Source organism: Phymastichus coffea, unplaced genomic scaffold (genome assembly GCF_024137745.1).
Source record: "Phymastichus coffea isolate CEN01 unplaced genomic scaffold, Cenicafe_Pcof_1.1 PCOF00037, whole genome shotgun sequence".
Taxonomy (NCBI): Eukaryota; Metazoa; Arthropoda; class Insecta; order Hymenoptera; family Eulophidae; genus Phymastichus; species Phymastichus coffea.
The window spans coordinates 2,369,856-2,390,214 of record NW_026706848.1 but is presented as its reverse complement, the minus strand read 5'-3'; the positions used below and the strand labels follow the sequence as shown (position 1 = coordinate 2,390,214).

At 36.6% G+C, this 20,359-nt stretch overlaps 1 protein-coding gene across 8 annotated transcripts in view; it reads left to right on the top strand.

Annotated features, from left to right (window-relative positions):
* Positions 1-20,359, top strand: part of LOC131663660 (alpha-(1,6)-fucosyltransferase) — a 553,369-nt gene that overhangs the window by 4,103 nt on the left and 528,907 nt on the right. Inside the window, exon 1 of one of the 8 annotated variants that reach the window (XM_058934177.1) lies at positions 2,567-3,260. The exons of 6 other annotated variants lie outside the window; for them this stretch is intronic. The gene's annotated coding sequence lies outside the window, so the exon portion shown is untranslated. Of the gene's footprint in view, positions 1-2,566; positions 3,414-20,359 lie in introns of those variants that run through there. One more of the 8 variants, XM_058934182.1, reaches the window with a different exon arrangement.

The window sequence follows — 20,359 nt, the reverse complement described above, 5'->3', positions numbered from 1 at the left end:
GCTTAGCGCAATCTCAGGTTTCGTTGTCGCCAGAACTGCGATTTCTCGCCTAAACTGTCGTGAATCACTCGTCAAGAAATTGTCTAAATCGAGGGGGATAGTGCCACAGAGCCTATACTTCTGCTCTCAGATTCCGATCGAAAGTCGTAATCTTTGAGCTAGAAGCACCACGGGTCCTATCAATAGTAGTACCCGGGTTTTCCTAATTATATTAATACCTAGAGCCTATCAAAAGTAGTCTCCAGATAATAAAAAAAAGAAAGGGAAGCACGAGCTATTTCTTAACTAGAAGAAAGAAAGATTGAAAAACAGGAAATAAAAATTATTTCGTTTGCTTACTGTTTTTTTTTATTTTATAATACGCCTTTTTCGGCCTGTGCGTTCTTGTTGTAAATCGGTTGATTTTCCCTTGTCTTCTCGTTCCGCTTGGCTGTTTGACTTCCTGCTCCTTACTGATAGTCTGCGTGATTTTTCTTCGACTCCCTTGATTTTTCCTTGACACTGCCTGGTATTTCCTCAACTGCTTGATTTTCTTTTTCACTCTCTAATTTTTTTCTCCACAACTGTCGCTCGAGGCTCGTACATCTCTTTTTATACACTGGGGGTGGCTGGGTGGTAAGTCCCTCTCCCAGCGTCTTGGTTTTGGGAGGAGTGGAGCAAGCGATGATGCGTTCATTGGCTCGTTTGTCTCTTCTCCTTTTCCTCACTGAGTTTTCGGGCCTTAATTGGAGCGGGGGCGTGGAGAAAATCGGGGGAGCGGACGCAAAGGCCTTGGCTCGCGAGATGGCTCCTCGAGTACCGTTTTCAACCAAAATTTATCCAGTAAGCGGGTTTACAATAACTTAAAGATTATTTTTTTGTATAAACTCGATAACTTACAAGTTACTTAGTGCTAGAGACAACATGGTAGGTTTTTTCGCAATTACTGTTGATTACAATTTGTATTGAAAATAAGTATTACAAATAATTATAAGTATATAATTTATAATGATAATAAGTATAAAGTATAATCTTATTATTTCGCACGTTGTATTGTACAGATTTATGGGTGTTTTATTAAATTATTCACTAATCATAATCGGAGTATTAATATAAGAAAAAAAACTTATGTAACTTAACAAGGCGATTATTTCCTAATTTTTTACAATAAAAATCCGTTTAACAACATAGTACGCATATATAATAATTTTTTATCTTGGATTTTTCTCCGTTTTTTTATTTTCTAGCTAATCCTAACTTTGAAATGAGAACTCGATGAGAGGTTTGAGAAGTCATATTCATCCGGGATGTATTGCGATAGTTAAATAATTGCATTTGGATAATTTTAAATTTTATTTCATTTCAATGGTAAATTTTTGAGCATCTTAAAAGGAGGAAAAATCCGTTGGGAAAAGAAGCATACAGGATGCAGTCGCGGTTTTACCACTCTCTCCTCTCATCGACATGTTGACGCTTGTTATACACGTGCAAGGGGGCTACGCGCTCTTTACATGCGTGAGAGAACGCTGGCTCGGATGCAGTACGGATTTTATTGCTTTTCGAGGGAAATTCTTATCTTGACACTCATCTCGGTCCTCCTCGCTATTAAGCAACTGTTCTCATTTCGTGCTTGCCTTAGATGCTATACAAAAAAAATATTCTTACGAAAAATTAAAATTTTAAAAATGGTCCGCCGTCACAATACTCTTTAGATAGAGATTCTAAACTTTTGAAAGTAGCGGAATCAATCTATCAAAATGGCACTGGTATTATAAATTAATTTTTTCAGATAATACTTTACATATACGTTTCATATGTACATATCATAAATATTGTAAATATAATATCCAACAAATTAATTGACTCATTTCTTTGTATTTCTTGTATTAAGTATTTATTTAAAACTTATATACTTATTAGTTTCGACATTTTACTATATCTATATTCAAATAATAAGATTACATATTCTTATTAGTTGTTTATAAAGTTTTAGAAGTAATAAAGTTTGTCTTAATATAACACGAATGCTATAGGTTAGTTTCACAATTAAATAATTCATAAATTTTATTCATAACTTAAATTAATTAAAAAACAAATTAAATAAATTTCTTAATAATCTTAATTACAATTTATATATGTACTAATCTTTGAAATATATTATATTTTATCGATCTTATTTCAATAGCATAAAAAATCTTTAAAAAGTTAAATGTTGCGTTACTTCATTTTTGGATAACTATTTGTATCGAATTTTCTTAAATATTGTTTTAATATTTTTGAAAGTAGTGAAATCTATCCAAAAATCCAGCACGGATGCTATAAATTACTTTCAAATGCTTGACATAACTTGTTAAATAGGAACTTTATAGCATAACAAATTACATTAAAATAAATAATCTAATCTACTGTTTATAGTCATTATAGAAAAGAATATTCATTGTTTATATATTGTGTAACGGAGAATCTCGGTTATGCCGCTTTCGTCCGTTTGGCTCTCGCAAATGTTCGCGCGCCGCGCCAAGCTGAGAGTGTGTGCGTGTGGCACGCACACTAATTCTTGGTTTTTGTTTTAAGGTGTTGTATACGGGCTAAGCTGACGGCTGGAGCAATCGAGATGGCGCGGAGGAAGAAGAGATAGAGAGAGAGAGAGAGAGAGACAGAGAGAGAGAGAGAGCGCTCTAGTTGCGGATCACCGCGGAAAATTTAAGAAGAAAGTATCTGCTGGGCTTTGAGCATAGAAAGTCACGCGCACGAATTAAAACCGAAGTTAACGGTTTTCCGGAGTTGGCCTCGCGACCTCGTCAACGTTCATTTTCGGAGACACGCCCAGTGCGCGGACGAGAATTGGAGTGTTGTGGCTGGGTCGCGCCCAGCCGTGTCCCGAAGGATACCCGGCACCGGTGCGTGTGGATAACCGGCGAGGTGTGCGGATGCGCGCGTGAACGGACTTTATTGATGCTGCAGTACCGAACAACCGAAGAGCAGCGGAAGCAACAACAACAACAGCAACGAGCGGAACGACAGATTGAGGCAGCAACATTAGTAAAACGAACGAGAGGACGAGCGAGAGAACAACGAGCGACGACAATAACACCAGCGAGGCGGTCAGCGAGAAGGAGCGTACCAGTGACGTCAAATTGCGAAGAGTTCTAGCCGTCAGAGAGGCTGAAGATCGAAGTCGGTGCCGTGTTTTCTCTTGTCTCTCTCTCTTGCATGTTCGGGTGCTAACTGATGGGTGGTAGTGCGGCAGATCTGCTGGCTACCCTGTTGATGAAATAACGGTGGAAAGTGTTTGTTGGGCATTTATTATAATAAATTTTGCTATAAAAAATGTTGCTTCCCGCAGCCGCGAAAAGGCATACGCGTGTCCGCGAGTCGAGACTGCCTTTTGCAGAATTGACCAACATACATAATAGCGAAGGCGAAAGAGAGAGGTAAGCACTTCTCCTCTTCTAAAGGTGTGCTAGCTGGTTTTGAATTTTCAATTGCTCAAAAGCTATCTTAAACTTTTAAAATAATCGTTTTTATGTTTTCTTCTGCAAGATCAATGGAGACTTTGTCGAATTTTCTTGACTTCTTTGATTCGCCTTTCTCCGACTCGGAAGACTATTTGCCATTCTTCGAGTTCGCATTATTTTTTAAACAGTCGGAGTTGCAAATTCTCCATTCATCGTTTGTCCGTATCTTCATCCCATACTAGGCTTTCGTTTAACTGTTCACCCGCTTTAGAGGGTGTCGATCTTCCACTTCTGTTTCCCGACATAGTTGGCACGTTGCGGAAATTTGTATATGATAGTTCTGTTTTGGGTATATTCTTATCGGTGCTAATATTTTATCGGTGAAATGAAATATTCTGTGTCGAATAAATATCAACTTGTATACTTTTATAAACATAGTATGCAACGACTGTAAGTATGAGTATCGAATACCTTTGTGAGAAAAGTATCCCGAACCCACCGCTGTGTCACCAATATTACGTCCTTTCTTTCTTTTCCTCTCACGGGGGACTCTCCTCCGATTTCTTTTTAATCTTGTTCGAATGTAAAGAGCGCTTGAAGTACTGCTCACAGCCACGCATACCATACAAGTTGAAAGGGATTAGAGGAGAGTTTAGATATTTCAATCAATTTCTGTAGAAACTATTTCGGAGAAGAAAGTTTATTCACTTTGTTTCTTTTATTATAAACAGTTCAATAGCGAAAAAAGTATGTTGCTTATTGGCATGAAAATAAACCTCACCGATCTATCCTTTATATATATATATATATATATATATATATATATATATATATATATATATATATATACTCCGCTCTTCTTACTGTAAATAAACCGCAATAACATATGATTTGCTCTTTCATGCGACGACTCCCGCGAAGGCGAGAAACGAGAGATGAAGAGTGAAGGAAACACTTCTCTTTCTCGTCTTCTCAATCCTATACTGATAAAGTATGAGTCTGAAGTTTGTAACGTTATTTGATAACGAAAAACTCAAAAAAATCGAAATGAAAAATTACTTATTTTTATTGATTCAAACGCTTAATATAGTGATTTATATCAAGATAATATATCGCAAGTACAATATTTGCCCTTAAAACTACCCTTAGGATATTTTTACATGGCAGACTATAGGGACATGGGATAAAACTGATTGTCTTATTATTAACAAAAAAATATACAATAAACAGAAACCCTCGATAAACATATTATAACGAATGAAATTGCTGACTCGTTATGTCTCTGTCTCCCTAGTAGCGATAAGAAAATGTAACCTGTTTCTCCGAACCTATCCTATGTATTCACGAATTTATTGTATTTATGTTTATTTATTGTATATTTATATATGTAAGTATACTCCTGTTCTGCAAGGTAAGTGAGGTGAGAGAAAGAGATGCGAATACAGGGACACTTCCGTGCGCGACAGCAAGGTGCGGAGAGAGAGAGACAGATATAGTCGCGTCTTAGCGAGTGACCGCGTGCACTGATTGGCTCACTGAGACGGAATCGCGTAGTTGAGCCCACGGAGCGAGGAGTAGCTGTTCCGACACGCTAGTGAGCGGACGGAGTCCCATCGAATGGTTTCTCTTACCGAACCTCAGCTTTATCCTTCTGCCCTTTTTCTTCGCCTCTGGAGTTACGTGGGAGACGTTTGGTGTTCAACCTTTCTCTCGTTGTGAGTGTCTCCACTAGGGGAGCAGATTGCGACGTCGTCTGACTCCTCGGACAGATTGGACACGTGAGCTAAGGCTGCTGGTGTAGAGGATATGTCTGCCGGTGTACGAGGGACTGTTTCTGTCGAAGGAGCTAGAGCTGTGTGGTGCACGTGGCGACTCATCTATTCTGTGTGCGCGGCAACGCAGCCCTGCACAGAAACAGTCGACGAACTTAGGGTTTAGGCATCTATCTTGTAAGTTCTGTTTTGATGGTTTGCTCTCTCTTTCTTTATTCGTTCGCTCAGCGTGCTCTCTCCCTCCCTCCGACCATCTTTGTTAATTATAATTAACTTTGTTATTTTTAATTATAGAGTTTTGTAAACGTTCTAATATATTTATATCCCGCTATTTTTTTTGTACACCCTACTTTCTCACGTCGACAACCGCTTTCAAGCTACCGACTTTCGCGTTCCTTAACCGACACGACGAATCTGCGCTGATCTGGCCGTCCTGTCGCCGACGCGACGAACACCGGACCTGGGAGGACGACTACGTCCAGGAATTTCAGACTTCGTTTACTCGATCATTCCCTATGTATTACTTTATATATTCACGGGGTAAACGGAGCTAAATCCCCGTTATAATATTAATAATATCTATTTTTGTGCCAAGTTTCGTTTATTGCGCTCCCTAATGACCACCCCTCCAGCACCGTTCCTAGCGAATTTCAAAGTTATTAATTGCGGTAATTCGTATCAACACAGTTTTTTAACGAAAAATGGGTTTTCTAATAAACACTACTTATTATTGGGTAATTATATTTATATATATTAGTACTATATATATGTATATATATATAACAACGAAAGAATCAGTGTATATTCATGCACGCGTAGAGATATAGACAGCTACAAGTGCGGTAGGGAAGGCAGCTAAAGCATCGGCGGTGGGAGGAGTGCTGAAGGCTCGATTTCTAACAGTGCGGCAATACTGGTAAGCGGCTGAAGAGGCAGAGATATACTAAATAATAATAATGTCCGAATCCACATCTAACTTGCCCATTGTAATTTCGATGTGCATTTACACGAACCACTGAAAAAGAATTGACAATTGCAGAAAATACGTCTGCGAGTAATATATATCATAATAATTGATTATATTAATTTATGAACAAAGATTCACAGAGTAAGTTGTTTTTTTTCATTTTAAGAAATTAATATCGTCAAATATCTATAAATGCGTTTGATAAACAAATTACAAGACACCTTTTCGCTTTTAAATGAGCTATATTTATTAAAAAAAATAGTTCGATTAAAAAATTTTTTCATAATTTGTTTAAACAATTGCATTTCAAACAAATTTCTATTATTTTATCGAAAAATCTAGTGGTGGATTTGGACATTATTATTATTTAATGTGTCTCTGTCTCTCCAGCCGCTTACTAGTGTTAGAAATCGTACCATCAGCACTCATGCGGCCTTTGTTGCGTGCCTTAGTTGCCTTCGCTGCCGCTCTTGTAGCTGTGTATATCTCTTCACGCGTGCATGAATATATCTATATATATACTTCCATATAAACATTTGTTAAGAAATCCTTATTTTACTGTTACTAATTTGTTTACTAATGCTGCATGTTGATAATATTTTTGAAGTATTTCCTAAAGAAATTAATCAAGGATCGTGGTCAAGAGCCGTAAGCGAGTAGGCACGAAGTGGTCACGACGACTGTTGGTCGGCCCCAACACTGTATAGTAAAATGGAGAAATGTCAGGTTTGTCGAACAGAATATACCTATTTTTTCATGCTTCTAGGTATCGCTTTCCTAATGTGATATATAGTTTAAAAAGTCTAGATTCTCTTCTATTATTCTCCATTATTCATTATAGTACTCCATGGTGTTTTATAATGTTCTATGGTGTTTGACGCATCTTGATGGATTCATTGTCCTCTATTGTTCTTTATGGTATTCCATGGTATTTGATGGTGTTTTATGGTTTTCCATGTATCTCGATGAATTCATAGTTCACCATTGTCCCTTATAGTACTCTATGGGTTCGGGGTGGGTTTCATGGTTTTCCAAGGTGTTCCATGGATCTTGATGAATTTTTTATTCTCCAGGGTTCCCCATGAATTAGTTAGTGTTTTATAATGTTTTATGGTGTACCTCGGAAATCGATGAATTCCTGATTCTCCAGGGTCCCCATGAGATTCTATGTTATTTTATGTTAATGGTATTGTACGAATCTCGATGGATTTATCATTCTCCTTGGTTCCCCATGATTTTGCAAACAGTTTTATGGTTTTTGACATATCTCAACGGATCCCTTGTTCACTTTGCTTCCCCATGATATGGCAAGGTCGACGCATTTTGATGGATTGATAGTCTTTCATTGTTCCTTATAATACTTCATGGTATTTTATGGTGTTTCACGATTCTTGATGAATTCCTGGTTCTCCATAGTTCCTCATGAGTTTCCATGGGTTTTACTGTGTTTTATAGTATTCTACGAATCTTGATGGATCCATCCCATAGAGTTTTTTAGTATTTTATAATACTACTGCTCTAGATGGATTCATGGTCCTGCATTGTTCCTTATGGGACTCCATGGTGTTTATATTTTATTATATGGTGTTTTACGGATATTGATAAATTCATGCTTTTCCTTGTTTCCTCATCACACTTCATGGATCTCCATGGAATTTCATTGTGTTTTTAGTGTTTTATGGTGTATCACAGTTTTCGATGAATTTCTGATGTTCCATGGTTACTCATAAGATTTGTAGTATTTTATTGTGTTTTACAGTGTTCCACGGACCTCGATGGATCCAACACACTCGTATGTAATACGTCGCATATCGTGAACACGATGAAACTTCAATACCTGAAGTCATGCTTGACTGGCGCAGCATCTGAGCCATGGTTCTCCATTGTTCTTTTTAGCACTCCATGGGTTTCATAGTGTTTTAAGATATTCTACGGATCACGATGGATTTCATAGTTCTCGATTGTTTCTTATTGTACGCAATGGGTATTTTATGATATTCTACGTATATCGAATTCACAGTTTTCGATGCTTTCTCATTGTACTCCATGGGTTTCCATGGTATTTTAAGGTTTTTATGGTGTTTCATAGTGTTTTATGGTGTTTTACGGATCTCGACGGATTCATGGTTCTTTATGGTTTTTCATAGTACTTTATGGGATCTCGATGAGTTCATGGTTCATTATTATTTCCTATGGTATTCAATGGAATTACAGGGTCTTCTATATTGTTTCGCGGATATTGATGAATCCATGGTTCTCGATTTATACTCGTGGTACACCATTGGTGTACTATCAATAATCATGCAAAACCATAAATTTGCGATTCAACTTAATATAATAACCAGATTTATTCGTGAGTTCATTTATTTTCAACTATTCTACGTTAATATGCTGCCTGTCTGCGTAGATACAATTTGTTTTATTAATGTAAAGAGGAGTACGAAATAGTTTTTTTGCGTTTGTGACTTGAATTTAGTTGTCTATTGTTTCTTGCGATCAAGAATCTCGGTTAATAGCCGCAGGAGCGTAGGCACGAGTTTAGCCGAAGCTCCATCGGACAGACACTACTTTTACAGTAAAATGACTTTTCGAGCCACCTGAAATACGAGGTGTGTTCAAAAAGTAAGGTGACTTTTCAAATTTCACGGGCAACGTACTTTCAATTATCGATTTTTTTGTTTTGTTATGCTGGTACACTCTTCCCGAACATCTGTACCAACTTTCAAGTGTATAGCATTTTTTGTTTGGTTGTGAGAGGTGTAAAGGTTATAAGTGTTTTGCGTGCTCGGCGATTTCTTGCTATCAAAAATATTGATCAAAGGATATGCATCAAATTTTGTGTAAAAAATAAAATAAAGTGCTCCGAAACACTTGAAATGTTGACGGTGGCATACGGTGAAACTGTTCTGAGTAAAAAAAATGTTTACAAGTGGTACAAACTCTTCCAAGATGGCCGGGAAGATGCCAATGACGAGCCTCGCTCTGGACGCCCAAGCACGTCAACAACTGATGAAAACGTTCAAGCAGTGAAGAAGTTGCTGAGGATGTTGGTATATCGCTTGGCTCGTGCCATGAAATTTTGCTAACGTTTTGGGCATGAGACGTATGTCAGCGAAGTTTGTTCCGAAATTGCTAAATTTTGACCATAAGAACCGTCGCATGAGTATTGCTCAAGAACTGTTGAATGACATCAACGACGACCCAGATTTACTCAAAAGGGTCATAACTGGTGACGAATCATAGGTATATGGTTATGATATCGAAACCAAAGTCCAATCGTCCCAATGGAAGAGCCCAGATGAGCCAAGACCGAAAAAAGCACGCCAAGTTCGATCAAATGTCAAAGTTTTGCTCACTGTTTTCTTCGATTACCATGGCATGGTGCATCAGGAGTTCTTACCATATGGACGTACGGTCAATAAACAGTATTATCTTGAAGTTATGCGCCGTTTGCGAGAAGCAGTACGAAGAAAACGCCCAGAATTGTGGACAAACAATTCATGGCTTTTGCATCACGATAATGCCCCTGCTCACTTATCTTTACTTGTGAGAGATTTTTTGGCCAAAAACAACACCACAATCATGCCTCAGCCGCCATATTCACCGGATTTGGCCCCATGTGACTTTTTCTTGTTCCCAGAACTAAAGAGACCTACGAAAGGACGGAGATTTGCAACGATTCAAGAGATAAAGACTGCATCGCTGGAAGAGCTCAAGGCTATACCGAAAAGTGCTTATGAGAAGTGCTTTGAGGATTGGAAAAACCGTTGGCATTAGTGTGTTGTATCTGAGGGGAATTACTTTGATGGGGACAACATAAATATTGATAAATAAATAAATATTTTTTCTTAAAAATACAAAGTCACCTTACTTTTTGAAAACACCTCGTATTTTTATTTTTTTTTCCGCTGTAAAACTTCTGATTTCCTACTAGTCAAATCAAAAGTTGATGACAACATCTATGCCTCAAAATGTTTGATTTTAATTATTGCAGTTTTTGAAAAGTTATTCAAGAATAAGTTCTCTTGGTTTTTTGTCAAACTGTAATAATTAATATATAATAATAATAATAATAATAATAAATCTAATAATAATTCTTCCCAGGTGTATATCAAAATACCTTTTATATTACGTTACTTACGTCAAATTCTAAAATCAAATGAACGAAAACAGCACTGTTACCATAACTCTATGAATCTTTTTTATATCAGTTTATAAAATTATGATATTTTGATAATATAATATTCATTTAAATTAATTTCTTTTTAATTTAACTCTTAATTATATAATTTTTAATTGTACATAAACGTAGATATAATATTATATAGTGTTTTTGTTATTGTAATATTGTTTTATTATAATGTTAATGTTATGTAAATAATTTTTTTTATTTTCTTGTTTTATTTAACAAATTTGAAACATTCATAGTCATATTATTTTTATATAAATAGTTTTTCTTTCTTACAGTGTAATTATTGGTTGAAACTTTAGTATCTTTAATGAATTACACAAGCCGACAAGGAAAATAGCCCAGAAACCAGACAGTACGTTCCCAAAGGTTTTTGGTGCGCTGAAACCGAATCTGACCTCAGAATTGCTCCATCACCCTAGAATTTCAAGAAATCCTAACCTAAAAGTTCAAAAAACACGATTTTTCACTATATTTCGTGTAGTATTACGTCGTAAGCCAATTTTATTCTAAAAAACGAGTTATGCTATCTCAAAGTACTACTCTTACCCTTCAAAACCTTTTTTTCAGATTTAAAAAATCTTCTTTTTCCATCGAGATATTGTAGATTGAATTGGAGTGATTTAGCGATTTCGTTACAGCACGAAATAGTGGCGAATTTCCGAATAAGGAGTTATAGGGTAATTATATGTTTTTTGGGTCACTGAATCCAAATTTAACGTTAGAATGACTCTATAATCTCATTTCCCTTAACCCTAGAGCCCCATAACCTGCAACGCTGTAACCCCTGACCGACATACTCCAAAGTCCTTAACTCTCGAGACCTTTAACCTGCTGCAGTATAACCCCCGAACCTCACACCCCAATTTCCTCAACCCTCGAGCCCTATTACCGCGACGCTATAACCCCCAACCTTCATACCGAAATTCGCTACGCAGAATACCTCAAGCCTCCAAATTATATTCAACCCCCGAGCCCTGCAAGTCTGCAACCTCAGACTCCTTTGCCAGAATTTCCTCAATCAGCACTTCAAGCTGCTATCGTATAACCGTATGTCTCTACATTTCAATCCCTTCAATATCCAAGCCTTGTATTCTACGCAGCTTTCAATTACGCGTTTTAAATCTCATTTATTTAGTTTGTGGGTGTTGCATCTGAATATCTGCAACCCTACAATTTTTCACTTCTTTTTTTTATGAAAACTCGCACTGAACGCCCCAACATTGTCCGAAAAGTATTCCAAATGTGAAAACAAAAAGTGTATTTTCAGGCTCATCAAACACCCTAATTTTTGAAAATTCTGTAGCATTGTCGACACAATAGTTTTGTATTTAAGGTCCCGGTGGTTTCCGAGAAAATTCTCGGTGACACTTTTGAAACTTATTCAAACATTTGTCTCATTAGTCGTCATTGTCAAGAAGAATTCATCATCTTTCATAAGTGCTCGAATGTCTGGCCCGACAAATATGCCTTCCTTAATTTTCGCCTTCCTTAATTTCAGACAATTTAGGAAATTTTCCCTGAAGATACTTGTAACATTCGCCTTCCTTATCTAGTGCCTTGACGAATTGCTTCATCAAGCCCAGTTTTATATGGAGTGGAGGTAACAAGATATGTTTAGGATCAACAAGGTTCTCATGAACGACATTGTGTGATCCAATAACCATTCCGATTCTTTTCGTCCATTCTTTCCGAACCCAATGTTCTTCTCGTGCACGACTGTCCCAGAGACACAAAAAACAGGGGTGCTTCGTACTTCCAGATTGCAAGCTAACTAATGTATTGATCATCTTGAAATCGCCACAAACGAGTCATTTGTGTTCATTGTAATTGATTTTCTCAAGAAGGAATCGAAAGTTATCGTAAGACTCTTTCATCAGAGTGGAATGAGCAATGGAAATAGCTGCATACTCATTCCCATTATGCAGAAGTACTGCCTTGAGACTTTGTACAGATGCATCCATGAAGAGTCGCCAGTTCTCTGGATTATAACCTCCTTGCACTCCATATAAACTGATGAGATGCTTTATATCGTTGCAGTAACCAAGGTTATCCACGCAAGTAAAATATGGCCGAAATTTAATATCTCTCTTCCTGTAAATAGAAACTTTTGTCTCAGGCAATAAAAGATTTCTTTCTTTTAGTCTTGAAGCTAAGAGTTCTGAAGAATCTTTCGGAAGATTCAAATCACGGATCAGATCATCCAAAGAATTTTGTTCGAAAAGTTTGGGCTTGTTCTGATTTTCAGAAAAATCTTCTTCATCACTACTGCTGCTTTTGTCTGTTACCGGAACTTCTATTGGTTGAAGTTTTTTTGGCTCAGAATCAGAATTTTTTTTTCTTTCTATTTTTCCATACTGAGCTGCTGTTACACTAGAAACGTTCGGATAAAGGAGGGAAGCTTTGTTATTATGATTAAAACCTAAAGTATCACATTTACAAAAGTAACAGTCATCATGGTGATTTTTAGGTTCACGCCATATTGTTGGTTGGAGAACAACTTCGGTTTTAGTTTTATTCCAGTTTTTCAAACTTCGGCGACAGTCTTCACAAATATATTTAGGAACCCATGGTTTGTCTAAATTCTTCATAGGTGTCTCGTAACATTCTTCAAAGTGATCTTCAATGATATCAGTGATTGATCGACGAAGTCGAGCTACCTCAAATTTACCGCAGATATTACAAAAGGAATCGATTTTTCCGTTGCATGGAATTCTACATGCCGACATCTTCAATAACTTATAAGTTAATTGGAAATCACGAGTAATATTATAAACTTATTCTAATAACGAAATGGGTAAATATAATTAAATTTCTAGAAGACAAAGTAATAATAAAGATCAGTAAAAGTACTGCACGCAGTGTTATATGAGAAATAATAGAAAGTATTTAATTCCAGTGACTTTTCCGTTAGCCTGCCGCTCAAACACGATCTATAACACGGATGAAGAGTAGAACACATAAACTTGGAGTTTTTGAGCAGTGATAAAACACGAATAATATTATAAACTTATGCTAATACCGGAATGGGGTAATGATAAAATTTCTAAAAGATGAAGTTATAATAAAAATCAATGAAAGTACTGCACGCAGTGTTGTACGAGAAATAATACCAAAAATTCAATTCCAGTGACTTATCCGTTAGCCTGCCGCTCAAACACGATCCCTAACACGGATGAAGAACGAAGCACAAAAATTTGTAGTTTTTGAGCAATGTCATAGACGGTTATCCTCAAGTAAGGAAATGTAGGCCCTAAGTGAATCCGATATCTGCTAACGTAGATACTTTCTTCATCGTTAGTAGACCAGAAAAATGTAAGATTAAAAATCCTAGCTGATCGATTTCGCAAGTTATAGACACTTGTGTGTAAACGTAAATTGTACTTGTATACGTAAGTTGGATATGAATTTTCCTATCACAGACACAAATTCTTCTATCTTTTTTTACCGCAGAAATGACGTCTATCGTTGTTCCATTGACCCAGCGGTATTCTCCGTCCACCAAACGCGAATTTCTTTAACCCTCGATAGGGCCGGGGGTTATAGCTTCGCAGTTTAAAGGCTCGAGGGTTAAGGAAATTTGGGCGTGAGGGTCGGGGGTTATACCGTAGCAGGTTAAAGGGCTCGAGAGTTAAGGACTTTGGAGTATGTCGGTCAGGGGTTACAGCGTCGCAGGTTATGGGGCTCTAGGGTTAAGGGAAATGAGATTATAGAGTAATTCTGACGTTAAATTTGGATTCAGTGACCCAAAAAACATATAATTACACTATAACTTCTTATTCGGAAATTCGCCACTATTTCGTGCTGTAACGAAATCGCTAAATCACTCCAATTCAATCTACGATATCTCGATGGAAAAAGAAGATTTTTTAAATCTGAAAAAAAGGTTTTGAAGGGTAAGAGTAGTACTTTGAGATAGCATAACTCGTTTTTTAAAATAAAATTGGCTTACGACGTAATACTACGCGAAATATAATGAAAAATCGTATTTTTTGAACTTTTAGGTTAGGATTTCTCGAAAACCTAGGGCGATGGAGCAATTCTGAGGTCAGATTCGGTTTCAGTGCACCAAAAACGTTTGGGAACGTACTGTCTGGTTTCTGGGTTTTTCCATTTTTTAAATTTTGTCGGCCTGTGTTATTTTCCCTCACATCTCCTCATATACTTTTCGAGAAAGTTAAAACTTAGTCTATTATACATTCCTAAACTATTACTAATTAACCTAACTATTACTCCACTAAACTATTACGTATTCTCTGCATACATTACCTATTTCAAAATATTGCCTAACTAACTGCATCTGTTTTGATTTGCAAAAATAAATTTTTTGATAGTTGAAAATGTTATTCCTGCCCAAAGCTCTGTGTAATCAGTATTATTTCCTCTTAATATAGTATAATTTTCTGTAGTCAAACATACGAACATTTTTAATATCAAGCAAGTCATTTTTTTACAGAAAATTAACATTTTAATAATTATGCTTGTGACAGGGTCATAGCGATTTTCGCTAGCCCTGTGTACGGCACTCTCCTCGCATGAACGCAGCGACCAAATGTACGCTATATAGCGACTACATACTTGTGTCGTTGCAGGATCTGGAGAGAGGAGCGCGACGATCGGTGAGGTGTCGCCGTGAGAGCGAGAAGAGCGAGAGAGAGAGAGAGAAAGCAAGTTCGGCTGATTTTTGACGGCGAGAGAAGTGGGAGCACGGCGGCGCGAGGCTTAGAAAAATTAAGTGTGAACAAGGCAGTTAGGCGCGAGCTCTCAAGTAATTAGGGCCGAGAAGGACTGTTCTGGACAAGATTCCGCCAGGAGAGGAACTATTGCCGTCAGTGCGACAGCCACGTTTGCCAGGAAGGAAGTGGAAGTTATTTGAGGCTGAGCCAGTTTACGCAGCGATCATTCGCCGACCATGAAGCAAAGGCCGTGCTGCGGCCCTTCCTGCAGCAACCTCAATCGTCGCCAGGGCGTCGTTTCCTGCGGGTCTACGCTTTCGCCGGCGTCGCCTCTCTACCGACGGACTGTCGGTGTCTGGTGGGTCTAAAGCCAATTTAATCTCTCTCGCGCCAGCTCTTGCTCGATTACGGATTTCAGCGTATTAAGTGTACTTTATCGCGCACGCTGAGCGATTTCGCTCACGTGATCCTGCGAACTCTGGTCACGGAAAGGCTGTGCGAGTGCGCTCGCCACGGCGAAATGAATCTTGTAGCGTTTATTTGTGAAAGGACGTCAATAAATGAGATCGCTAAGTGTATAATATTCTAATTAAAGTGTTCAATTATTTGAATCATCCTCCTCAACCAGAGCGAACGTCGGCCCGTGAAAGTCAGCGCCGGCTTTCTTTACCGCGATAGAACCCAATAAAAATTAGTAGAGCTCAGCCCAAGGCGCACGGTGGCTGACCCCTCTCGCATACTTATTATTTATTCTATACAGATTGTCAAACATTACTAGGAGGTATATCTCACAAATGTAATCGTTAGTTTAAACTTTCAGGAAATCAGAGAATGTGAAATCATTTTTATACATCAGGCGACTTTATTTATATAGTTAGTAAATATAACTGTTATTATGTTGGATTTAAAAAAATATGGCTATAAGTCACATAATCCGACGTTCGTTATTTGTCGTCACCATAAGCCTCAAATAAACGTCATAAGACTACTCGTCGGGCCCCTTTTTGTGAAAATGTGGAAATTAATAATGAAACTTAATCTAGTGCAAATAGGTGTTACACAATTAAATACTCCAAATCTTGTTTTACAAAAGTAATATATATTTTTATATAAAATTTTCAAAAGCAATTATCTAATATCTATATTTTTATTTTTATGGAAAAATATTTATTTATTCATCAATATTTATGTTGTCCCCTTCAAAGTAATCCTCCTCAAATATAATACACTTGTGCTAACGTTTCTTCCAATCCTCGAAGGACTTCTGGTAAGCACTTTCTGGTAAGCACTTTCTGGTATAGCCTTGAGTTCTTCCGGCGATTTTTTCTTTAACTCTACAATCGTTCCAAACCTCCGTCCTTTCATGGGTTTCTTGAGTTTTGGGAACAGGAAAAAGTCGCAGAGGGCTATATTCGGTGAATATGGTGTCTGAGGCATGATTGTGGTTTTTGGCCAAAAAGTTTGACACAAGTAACGATGAGTGAGCAAGTGCATTATCGTGATACAAAATCCGTGAATTGTTTTTCCACAATTCCGAACGTTTTTTTTCGTATTCCTTCTCGCAAACGGTGCATAACTTCAAGGTAATACTTTTTATTGGGTTTAGGCTTTAGTTTCGACGTCATAATCATAAACCCATGATTCGTCACCAGTTATGACTTTTTTCAGCACATCAGGATCATCATTGACGTCGTTTAACAGCTCTTGAGCGATACTCCTTCGCCGGTTCTTTTGGTCAAAATTTAGCAATTTCGGAAAAAATGTTGCTGCTATGTTATATCCAAAACTTCGGAAAACATTGCATAGCACGAGCCAGCAGAGATGCCGACGTCTTCAGTCACTTCTCTAATAGTGATTCGACGATTTTTTTACACCATTTGTTTCACTTCTTCTACACTTTCATCAGTCATTGAAGTGCTGGGGCGTCCAGAGCGAGGTTCGTCGTCAGTGTCTTCTCGGCTATCTTGAAAGAGCTTATACCACTTGTAAACAATTTGTATGCCACTATCAACATTTCAAGTATTTTGGAGCACTTAATTCTATTTTTAACAATTTGCAAACTCTTTGATCCATTGTTTTCGACAGCAGAAAATCGTTGAGCACAAAAAACATGCCTAACGTTTCTATCTCGCAAAAAAAAGTAAACATACAAACTGGCTGAAACTGTGAGCACATGTGAGGGTCATGTATAACAACGTAATAAAAAAAATATCGATGACCGAATCTACGTAGCCTGCCCAATTTAAAAATTCCCCTTACTTTTTAAACACACCTCGTAGTGAATGAAATCCCCCCCCCCCTTCCCGCTCCTACACTTTTTAGGAAAGGTAAACTTCTGCAGATAAGTAGGCATGATAATCGTACAATTTTTTTTATTATATTCAAACTGCGAATACTTTTACACGCTATATTGGTTTCCTTGAACAATAGTATTCCATCCTTTTTTGTTGAATATAATGCTGTAATCATAAGAACAATCAAATTCATAGCTGCTTGTTTATGTTTGTTATCAAAAACAAATTTCATACTTGAATAACAATACTTAATATTATTACAATTATTATTATTATTATTATTATTATTATTATTATTAATTTTTTTTATAAGGAATCCTTTTTGCGGATTCCTCTTACAAGGAAAGGTACCCAACTCGAACTCACCGATTTTGATAATTTTGATCCTATATATGAAAAGTGATGGCTTGGCGAGTGAAGTCATTTTATTCGTGATTTGATTGGCTGAGAGATGGTCACGTGAGTACCTGTCACAGAAGTGGCTATTATAGTGTGATGTGTTAATTGATGTGCGCATTAATTGATGTGCGCATTGTCTTGCGCAGTAACAGTCGATGGCTGTATATGCATATGCATTGGCACGTAGTAATTAGTTCCGGGTGTTTAAGCTGATTTAATCTATTGTAATCGTCGACATCGTCGCTTAAAATTTTAAAATATTTATTTTAAAAGTTATTGCGACTCTTGAAGGTGAGTATAAAACAAAAATTTTGTACTAAATATATAATTATTTTTTAAACTTTTTTGTGGTAGGTTAGGGTGACCGCGTGTCATTTTTTAGTTTTTTCCAATCTGATTGAATTCAAAATTTGTTTATAAAGTCACGTAAAAAATTAAATTTATACAATCACAACTTGAGTGCATTAAATAAACACATGTTCATCTTAAATATTTTTATACCAATAACTTTCAAGTGCAAAAATCACGTGAAAAATTAAAATCACAACAACGTGATTGCATTAAATAAACACATGTTCATCTCAACTATTTTTCGCACATTCACACGTTAGTTAACAAAAATCTAAACTATGTTATCGCACTGCATTCGCACGTTATTTAAAAAAATAATATATATTACATAATAAACAAACCAATTTATAGAAATATTGATTTTTGCACTTGAAAGTTATTGGTATAAAAATATTTAAGATGATATAAAATATTTAAGATGAACATGTGTTTATTTAATGCACTCAAGTTGTGATTGTATAAATTAAATTTTTTACATGACTTTATAAACAAATTTTGATAAACAAATTTTGAATTCAATCAGATTGAAAAAAAACTAAATGATTTTATTCTCAGATAAATTACAAATTTTATGTACATGTATTAGACAACGGAAAATATGGATTATCAGCAAGACGGAGGTAATCCTAACGCTGGACTTCGTGCTGGAGTCAATGGTCAGCAAGGTAGAGGTAATCCAAACGTTGGACTTGCTGCCGTAGCTAACATTCTCCAGGATCAGGACGATAATAGTAATCCCAATGAAAGTGGTGGAGAGGGCGAAGAGCTTTTACCTTTCACTACCAATGAGCATTTCAAAGAACTTAGGGATACAAATAGAATGGCGTAAGTGATGGTCTGAATTTTTTTTAATTATTACAATTAGTGGTAGTTAATTAATGGTAATGTTTTTTTTCAGTGAGATTATTGCTTACGTTGATGAAGTTCATGCTCCTGCAGTAGTAGGATCGAGAGAGAAATTTGATTTATTCAAATTTACTTTGAATAACGCTAATGGCAGTAGAATCCAATGCTTGGTATGGGGCAAAGCCCTGATTGATCGACATGTTGCTTCTATTACCATTGGAAAGGTAAACGTACTATGGAATTGATTTCTGTCTTTTTCAATTATTGTAATTACTAAACATTTTATATTTTTCGATTCAGATTTTTCATGTCGAAGAAGCAACTGTGAAGTCTGTAGCATCAAATTTCTTCAAGGAATCCAAAAAGTTGGTTCCCTTTGAGTTGCTGATTAAGGACGTTTCCCTGTTTCTTTTTTCTGCGTGAAGTAACCTATATTACCGACGGTTTCTTGAAACTTGGCAACGTCGCGCTTGAGCACACCATGTAAATAAACAGTGGTATTCGCATATGTTCTCGGTGTTTATTATGAACGAGCAATGAGTGGCCGTAAAAGATATCACTGGAAAGGAAAATATGTGTCGAAAAAAGTTTATCAACATATGTTACGTCGATCAGAAAATGGTATTAAAAACAAAGGAAAATTTGTTGCTCCCGAAGCTGCTTCAACTAAAGAAGAGACCAAAACTGAGGAGGCTGACATAACCTCAAATTATCCTGTCCAAGGAGCGCGCGTTGTTGACTTGAAATATATGTCTAAACAGATGTACTGTGATGGATGCAATCAAAGATTATTTACTCAAAATATTGTTGAAACGATTCATGGTCTTGGTTCATATTTTTACTGCAAGTGTAGCAGGTGTCCCGAAATTACCAAAGTCCGCAGCGGACCTATGGCAAACATTCTTGGTAGCAGCAAGAAAGTTTTTGAAATCAATGCAAAGTTGCCTATAGGTACACACAAGTATTATTTTTCAGTTTATTTAATGATAGTGTACGTTCAATAAGTAATTAATAAATAATATTACTATTTACAGGAGCAATGCGTGCAGATATTGGACATCGTCAAGTCGATACTTTTCTAAGTACTTTTGAAATACCTCTTTTATCAAAAAATGCCTACAAAAACCAAGAGAGATTAGTGGGTCCATTTCTTGAAGATGTGGCGAAAACGAGCTGCCAGTATGCCATTGAATTAGAACGAGCATTAACACTTGAAAATTTAGACAAACTTAAAGCCATGTTGTAAGTTTTCTCACACAACAATCCTAAACAAAACATTCTTCAAATTTACTGTTTAACACACGTGTTTCTAATGATTTTTTAAATCAGGTTTCAATTGATGACGCTATATATAAGTATAATCATGTAGAAAATTAGATTTTTTAACTTATTTTAGTCTAAAAATATTTTGAATGAAATTTTAGTTTA